Consider the following 8,544-nt stretch of genomic DNA (forward strand, 5'->3'; position numbering starts at 1 on the left):
TGCTTTAAACAATATGGAGTAACTCAGAACAGTTCCTGATCTCCCATCATGACGTGATCACAGTCTAACAAAGGATTTTCCAGGTGTTGTCCTTTCCCTCTGCCCTTAAATAAATGTCTAATATCTTCTCTTGATTGTTTTTAGGAGACAAAACTATCAAAGAATTTTGAGATCTTTGCCTTGGGCGATTGAAACATCATGAAGTATGTTTTTTTTTTTTTTAATGAGAATAAGAAAACTGCTAAAAGTGAAGGTACTTGTAATTCATTCTTGTGACTTCTGATCTGTGTGTGACATTTCAACTTCCCATGTTATAACTTTTTATATTCTTTTTGTAGCAAAAAAAAAAGTGGGAGGGAGGGAGAGAGAGAGAGAAAGAGAGAGAGAGAGAGAGAGAGAGAGAGAGAGAGAGAGAGAGAGAGAGAGAGAACTAACAACAACAACCAAAAATCCTTCCATGCTTCTTGAGGACCTGGAAGTAGTTAGATTCAGCCACTTCTTTAAAAATTTTCTTTAATAGGCAACCTAAGCTCAGAGAAGGCTTAAGCCAAAAGGAAGCTTGCTTAGGATAGTTAAAGAGAGTATAAGAATTAGGCCTTCCCTATGCAGACTCAAATGGAATAAAAGCAACTGATTGAAATTTTCAGTGAGATGCAATTGTATTCTTTGTATGAAGAAGGTTGGGATTGATTATGCATGGAGTGGTTACCTGAAGGTGTGGATTTTGGCACTCCTGCACATCAGAGTGATTTAAGTGTCTATGACTTGCATATAGCAAAATGAAAATATTGCAGTAAGAAAGAAAGTACTTTTATTGAAAAATTTTGCAGTAAGAGACAGAAGCCACCAGGAAAGATAATTTTTTTTTTTCACAGAAGAAGCAAGAGGAGAGATTGTCTAAAGGTTGGGGTGAGCTCATGAAAAATTCATGGAAAATATTTGGAAGATGGCTTTGTATTTATTCCAAGACATCTTTCTTCTACTTTGAAGATAGCTAGTCTAATGACACAGAGAAGGCCACTTGAGGGAAGATCAGTTCCCACTGTCACACAGAAACTAAGGAATACAGGGTTTTCTACTTGGTAGATTACAATTAAGAGGATTATAACCTACCAAGGTCCTTTAAAAATATTATGAAATTGGCAAGAGGCTTTTTAAAAGTTCTACATGCCAGAAGAGCAGATGAAAGTTTTAAAATTAAAAGGTTTCTAAAATAAATGTTTTATGTAAAGAAAATTTAATGGGCCAAAAATCAGAGGCTTGCCTAAGTTGTAGCCCAGATGAAAGATAGGAAACTATCAAGGTTGGATGACAAACTCACAGTGCTTTCTAGGAGCCACCTGTGAAAAGGGTTAGTGAGAAAGAATATCTCTTTGGTACTTGTTGAAGTTAAACTTTAAAATCAAAAAATCTAGCCAGGCAGTGGTGGTGCACGCCTTTAATCCCAGCCCTTGGGAAGCAGAGGCAGGTAAATTTCTGAGTTCAAGGCCAGCCTGGTCTAAAAGTGAGTTCCAGGACGGGCTAAACAGAGAAACCCTGTCTCGAAAACAAAACAAAACAAAACACAAAACAAAACAAAAACAAAAACAATTCTAATCAAGGAGGAATTTAATTAGAATTAAAATACATATTTAAAATTGAGAGGCATGTAGTTCACTAAGAATTTTACTCATTGTTGAGTGACATCCCGACGACAGCACTTCCACAAGTTGTGGAGTGAAATGCCAGCACATTCCCTGATAAAACTTCATCTGAAGTATAACCCAGCATGAACAGAGATCCATTTCTAAGTGACATGCTCACTCGTTATTTTTCCCCTTCATTTTGACTCCTATGGGGCTTTCCTTCAATGGCCTCAGTAGCTTCCCCCTTTTCTGATTTTGTATTTTAAGGATTTAAGTTTCCTCTCTTTGCAGTTCTATTAATCAACAATAGGTAAAATAACTGAAAATTTTACTAAAAAAAGTAACCTTGTGCTCCTCATACCAAACTGTCACATGGGGAAACATATTGAAGTAATTCAACTCAGTAAAAAATCATCGCCCGTTCGCTGATGCCAGAATGGAAGAAGAAAGAATGATTATCAACAAAATCTGTCCTACACTGTTAAGAGTCTCCTTGGTAGAAATATTAATAGAATGTTTATTCCATTCTTAAAAGGCTTTTGAGATATTGGCTGGCATTTTTTCATTTGTATTATACAGTGTTGTTCTTTATTATATATTAATACTAATAGACTTGTCAGTACTAAATTCACAACATATTCATACCATCTTCACTGGCTGAAATTGAACATGGGTAAACTCCAGTCTTTTAAGAGAGCCACAAATAACAATGCCTTGTTGCAAAGAGATGACAGAATTTGCCAGTAGAGTCTATATATGGCTTGCTAATCCATTTGGGAAATTTTAGATATTACAGTGGGTAAGATTTCCTTAGAGCATTCACTGAGCAATAAGTATGTATAAATGGTATAATTCCTTAGAATGACTTGTAAATAAGGATGGAAAAGTAGTGCACTACTTCAGATTTTGTACAGTAAATGCAAATTATGCTATAGAAATTTGTCTTATTAAGGACAGATAACCAGGCCAACTCCCATGTTCTGCCTCAGGGGTTTCTAGGTTCCAGAAGTGTTCTAGACAAGCAATAAATTTCCATTTTCTTATGAAATGACCAGGCTCTGACTATTGCCTTTAGTGGTTTTGTCTCCTTGCTCCAGCAACATATCCCTGCAGGCTAGCTGTAGATTGTACCAGTACAGACCCCATCAGTGGAAGTAAGAATTGACCATAATGCAGAACCTGGAGTCATTGATCAACAGCTCTTGTCCATTAAAATGCTCTCTTCCCTCTTGGGAAATTGGAGCTCCTAAAGTTTTAAAATTGTATGTGTTTACATTCTGCCCAGTCAAACACATCTATATCCAATGAAGAAAAACAATACCCACAAAGGTTATGTGAGCTGTGCATTGTAGGAAATTTTATTGGGTGCAGGAAGAGAATCATAATTCAGAATCCCTCTTCCTGCCTAGCTTTGCCTCTAACTGATGCCATTTCTTGGTGATTGAGTCATGCTCTCATGGTTAGGGAATGAGACACTATGTGAGTGGAGATACACTTATGAATCAGCTATTTTATAGACAAATTGCATCCTTAAGAGAACTTCCCTAACCCAGTCCACTCTGGAGACTCTTGTGTTGTAATCAAGCTGATGCCTTCTGAGAGAAGTTGCTCAAGTACTGCCCTTGTGGACCACCTCCCTCAAATTGTTTCCAGAGTAAGCACAGATACTGATTAACTCAAAGGACCAAATACAAGTCAAATAGTTCTAAGTATGTGAGCTCATATTGTTAGCAGAAATCTTTCTAATTCACACATTAGATTTTTAACTAATACTCTCTGCTTATTTGGCTTCATCTTCATCTGAACTGCTACTATAGTTAAAGGTAAAGGATAGTTGAAATGATGTGGTGTCCCTTGAAACATGTGAAGTTGCTGTCTGTCACCCTCTTCTCCCACTTATTGCTCTTCTCTCTAGTCAATTTTGCTTCACTTCCTATGTAGCTATGGTGAACAAGCACCTATATTAAAAGCAACACTTTCCATAGAATGTATTTTCCTCTACCCATCATGACTAATACATAATGTAAGTGTCATTCAAAGAAGGCATTTGAGTACTTTATTTTGATTTACCTCACATCTGCATGTTCATAAGCATCCTGTGGGCATTACTGAGTCTTTTTAAGAGAGGGCAGCAGAGCACAGATGGAGTCCTTGAATAAAAAACCTGACTCCTTTATTTGGGAGAAAAAAACAAAATCCTATATTGCTCCGCAAGATAAAATGAGAGGTCAGCAGCTCTTCAGATGTATGTAAAGGTTTTCTTCCTTTAATGGGTGGCTGTGACCATACATAAAAATAATGTGGCGCTTCTCTGTCACTTCCTCTTCTCCTCTAAGAATGAATATGTAAATCAGAGACAGAATGAGGAGAACTGAAGAAAGAAGAAGCAACTTCACTCAATAATATTTTGAAATAACTGTTTGGAAACTTAAAAATATGTATGATAAGAATTTCTATGTACCATGTTAAAATTTCAAGACTGAGTTTAGCAAGTATAGGCCAGCATAATGATTCTGTCTTTAGAGTCTATAGGTGGAATTGAATCAAGATAGACCCCCTCTCTTTCTTCCTCCTTTCCCCTTTACTTCCTCCTCCTCATTTTCCTCTTTATTTCTTCACACACATGTACACCTGTGCTTGTATCACATAAATCTATGTGTATGTCCACCCAATCCCTACTCAGTTGATTAGTGTGAAAGTCTCTTTCACTGGCCTTGTCACAACAGCAAGCGTTTTTGAGTCACAATAGATGAGAACATGGTGAAAGAGGCAAAGAAAAAAAGCCAGCCCTCATGATGAAGATTCTAGGAATTGTATGCTATTAATTCAAGCTTATTCTTATATGAAAAACTGTTTCCAAACCTAGAATTTTCAGCTTTAGGACAAGAGTCCTAAAAGACAAATTAACAATATAAAATGTATCAAATTTATGATTTAAGTAATGCTATACAGGACATGATGAGAGTCTTAGGGAATGAAGCTTAAAGGACAAGATGATAAATTTTGGTTAATGTTCAGCATTGGTATTTAATAACATGACTGTGATATGACAAAAGGATAAGTCCTAGTGGTAAAAAAAAGGAGGCAGGGTAGAAGCAAATTAAGTCCTGTTTTCTGGAACTCTTGCACCTGTCTTTTTTCCCAAGTATTTCGTAAGTTGTCTGTCACAGGAGATTGAGAAGATGAGAAAATAGTCTTTTGCATTTATTCTTGGGTTGTGTATTGGTTACCATGCTCTGTGCCTCTATGCTTGAACAATTTTATAATAGAGGTTTTGATTGGCACAATAAGATTATATATGTAATCTTCAGCAAGAGTTGGTACTGAGTTTATCTCAAGGTACCAATACTATTAGATGCATGACCTTGATTTAAAGACTCTCCAAATTTATATCCTATTTCCAAAATCATATTACTTTACCTGGCATTTAAGAGATTTAAGCCAGAGAATAACTCTGGAGTTACATAGAATCTAAAAGTCTGACACTCATATTTTATACTATCATATTGTCTAATAAAAAAAATTCTCAGAATGAAAATTGAGAAAAAAAAGATTAGAAAACTCAACATACATTATGGCTATCATAAAGGATCTTTCATAAGTTCTACAGACTCGGTGTCTTTTTAAGATAAACACCACTCTTACCTTACTAAGTATAGTATTAATTTTCCTGGATTTGTAAAACAATCAAAGTATGTTAAGTTAAGGAAGAAAGAAGACCCCTTAAAACCAATTTCTGTGGAAGCATTTCTCATCTCAAAACATGGTAATTAAGTTTTTCAATCAGTGTGAATAACCTTATTTTTAATAATGGTCTACTGTGCCTGATGTAGTTGGAGCCAACTTTCCTCAACACTCACAGTAGTAATAATGCCTTGTCCTTACCTTATTTCTCTTCCTATATTTCTGTGCTCTTCATATTCCTATTTGAAATCTCTGTATTATTTTCCCTACAAATTATATAATCTTCCCATATCCTTCTGGGCACAATCTCTAAAAAAGAAAATCTTGTCTGCTATATGATTTTGTAATTCCTGCTCTAGGACTATGTTTGTGTCTGAATTTGTGCCCTAATTCTGAGAACCCTCTTAAGTCCATTTTGACTCTTTTACCAAGATATCAAGCAGGATCCATTTAGAAACCATGCTGAATAAGCAGATGGGAAGAATGTAAATACATGTAGAATTATTCCATATCACAGACCCTGAATGGCTTACAGATATGCATGGGTGCTGATGCTAAATAAGAGCTGGCATTAGTCTTAGTCTAGAATTGGAATTTTAAACTAAATCTTACTTGAGCTGCAAGATTGACTACCTTTAACCCTCTCAAAAAAATACATGAATAAATGTAAAATTTTATTACATTCTAGAGTGCATCTTGATATGCAGATTGGGGGGTCTTTTGCATTGGTAGGATATTTGTGAAGACTATTTCTTAAAGATTCTTAATGAAGTAAACAAAGTAATTGAATAATTGAGATAAAATATGCAATTATTCAGATATGAAGTGGCGTTCTGGTATATCTGTGTTGTAAGTAGTTTACTATAGATTCATAAGATGCAATCACACTTGTCCCTTCTCTGGTACCCACGCATATAGTACACGTTTGTGCTGTATGCATCAATGAATTTCTCAGCATTTATTTCTCCATGTGTCCAAAGTGATCCAGAATTTAGTGACAAAAAAGTTCAAAAATTGGACACATACTACTTTCTCATACCCTTATTTTTTCTTGTTCTAATTTATTTAAATAAGCAATGCTATACAAAGCCCTTAATCTAGTCCTAACTACAGTGGCCTGCCTTTCTCTAACATATGACAGTTTTCTTATTTACCCTACTTTATTCAGAGTGCTATTAAGTAATTGTATATTTCTTATTAAATGTGATTTTTGTAAAGCAGTGATTATTCTCATCTAAACACATATTTCAATACAAAATAATAACTCTATTTAACATAAAAGTGCTTATTCATATTGGCTTACTAAACAGATTTAGTGACATATATATATATATATCTATATATATATATATATAACTAGATAGATATGAAGTACTATGCTAGACATTAAAAAGTATATGTTCTCAAAACTCAGTATTGTCCTCCAGGAATTTATGATAGCATTATGGAAAATAATGCACTTTCTTGGTATAATGTAATGATTCCAGGAAGTCAAGGAATTGGTATAGACTGTAATGTTGGAAAGCAGAAATGAGTTCTAACTTATAGGTCATGATGTGATTAATACAAGAGTTCCAGGATGTGTATGGTAAAGGGAGTGTTTGTTGGGGAGGGGAGGACTCAGAATTATCACAGTAATACTTTTACATAAAACTTTAAACAATCAGAAAGTAGGTTCATCTTATATAAAACCTCAACTGTGAAGTGAGTTAGAGGCTCTTCATCTCATCTACAAGATACCTTTGGTTATTTTTGAACAAGAGAGAAATATACACTAATATATGGCTGTTGAATGTGGCATAATAATCAGTTGTTAAATGTTCTACTTAGTGTCTGTCTGTTTGTTTGTTTTTGCCAATTTGACAAAAGCGAATCTTTACTTGGAAGAAGCAACCTCAGTTCAGAGAGTACTTCTATTGGCTGTCAGCGAGATGCTGAAACATTTCCTGATTAATGATTGATATAAGATATCCAAGAACACAGTCAGTGATGGTTTGTGGTTGGGAGATAGGAGCCAAATAAACCCCACTCCTATAAATTGCTTTTGACTAGTCTTTCCATCAGGAAATGAAAGCAAACAAGCATCAACTGAAGTAAGCCTAGTAATTGATGTGATGGGTTATGGTCTGATCAATTATAAATTTCCATATGTCATGGAAATAACCAAATGAAGGAGGTTGATTTTATGGTTACTATAATTTGTTGACTTTCAAACTCAAATGTTACACTTGAGAGAATGCAAACTTTTTCAGGACAAACGATCTTCATTTTCTACCAGAAACAAAACTACTTCACTAACCTTAAAACTTTGTGGTTCCATGAGTGGCTAACATTTTAAAAGGGTACTTAGTTCTGGATGAATCAGCTTAGTTTCTTGTTGTGCTTATTATATTTTATTTCCATTTGGGAGTGATGTGGGACAATTCTTCTATGTTTTAATACTCCAATAATTTATGATTATCTTTTGTCGGTTGTTTTGTTTTGTTGTTTTGTTGTTTTGTTTTTGTTTTTTAATTTGTGATAGGGTCTCTTGTATTACTGGCTTTCCTTGAACTCACTACATATCTAGACACAACCTTGAACTTCTACTTCTCCTGCTTATAACATCAAACTTCTAGGATTATGGGTGTGTGCCATAAGAGAATTAACATAATCTAGAGTAGAGAACCTATGGCTTCATGTATGCTAAACATGCGTTGTGGCAACTGAGATACATCCCAAACCCCTCAATAATATTATTCCATCAGAATACAGTTTGTGCAAAGAAAATTACCCAAGGGGTCACAGCCTCATGGTCTGTTATTGTGATCACTATGTATACTTCACTAGGGATATTGGGTAAATCACAGCTTTAACTAATTTTTAATAATTAATATTCCACCTGGTAATTAAAAGTATAGTAATTAAATTCATATGTGCACATTGAAACAAAATGATTGACAGTTTAGTATACTAACAATAGTTAGTATTTATCTATCTATGACTTAAGAGTAGGACAAACATTTTATCTCAGTTGAGGTACTTCAGAAACATCTTAAATTTTCTTATCTCCTAATGAGAAATGTGCCCCTCCAGAAAAATTCTATATGGTTTACTTCCTATTTACTATGGTTTCTTAAACACCTGTGTATATTGACCCATGTTTTATTGTGATATGTTGGAGAGGACACACGAGTGTGAGTGTGAGTGTGAGTGTGTGTATGTGTGTGTGTTTGTGTGTGTGTGTGTGAATGTG

General features: G+C 34.8%; 1 protein-coding gene across 10 annotated transcripts in view; it reads left to right on the top strand.

Annotated features, from left to right (window-relative positions):
- Lrrc4c (leucine rich repeat containing 4C) overlaps nucleotides 1–8,544 on the top strand; it is a 1,249,590-nt gene that overhangs the window by 1,169,712 nt on the left and 71,334 nt on the right. The window contains exon 1 of one of the 10 annotated variants that reach the window (XM_029473975.1): nucleotides 206–253. The exons of the other annotated variants lie outside the window; for them this stretch is intronic. The gene's annotated coding sequence lies outside the window, so the exon portion shown is untranslated. Of the gene's footprint in view, nucleotides 1–205; nucleotides 254–8,544 lie in introns of those variants that run through there. 10 annotated transcript variants of the gene reach the window in all.

This window comes from Mus caroli, chromosome 2, assembly GCF_900094665.2.
Source record: "Mus caroli chromosome 2, CAROLI_EIJ_v1.1, whole genome shotgun sequence".
NCBI lineage: Eukaryota > Metazoa > Chordata > Mammalia > Rodentia > Muridae > Mus > Mus caroli.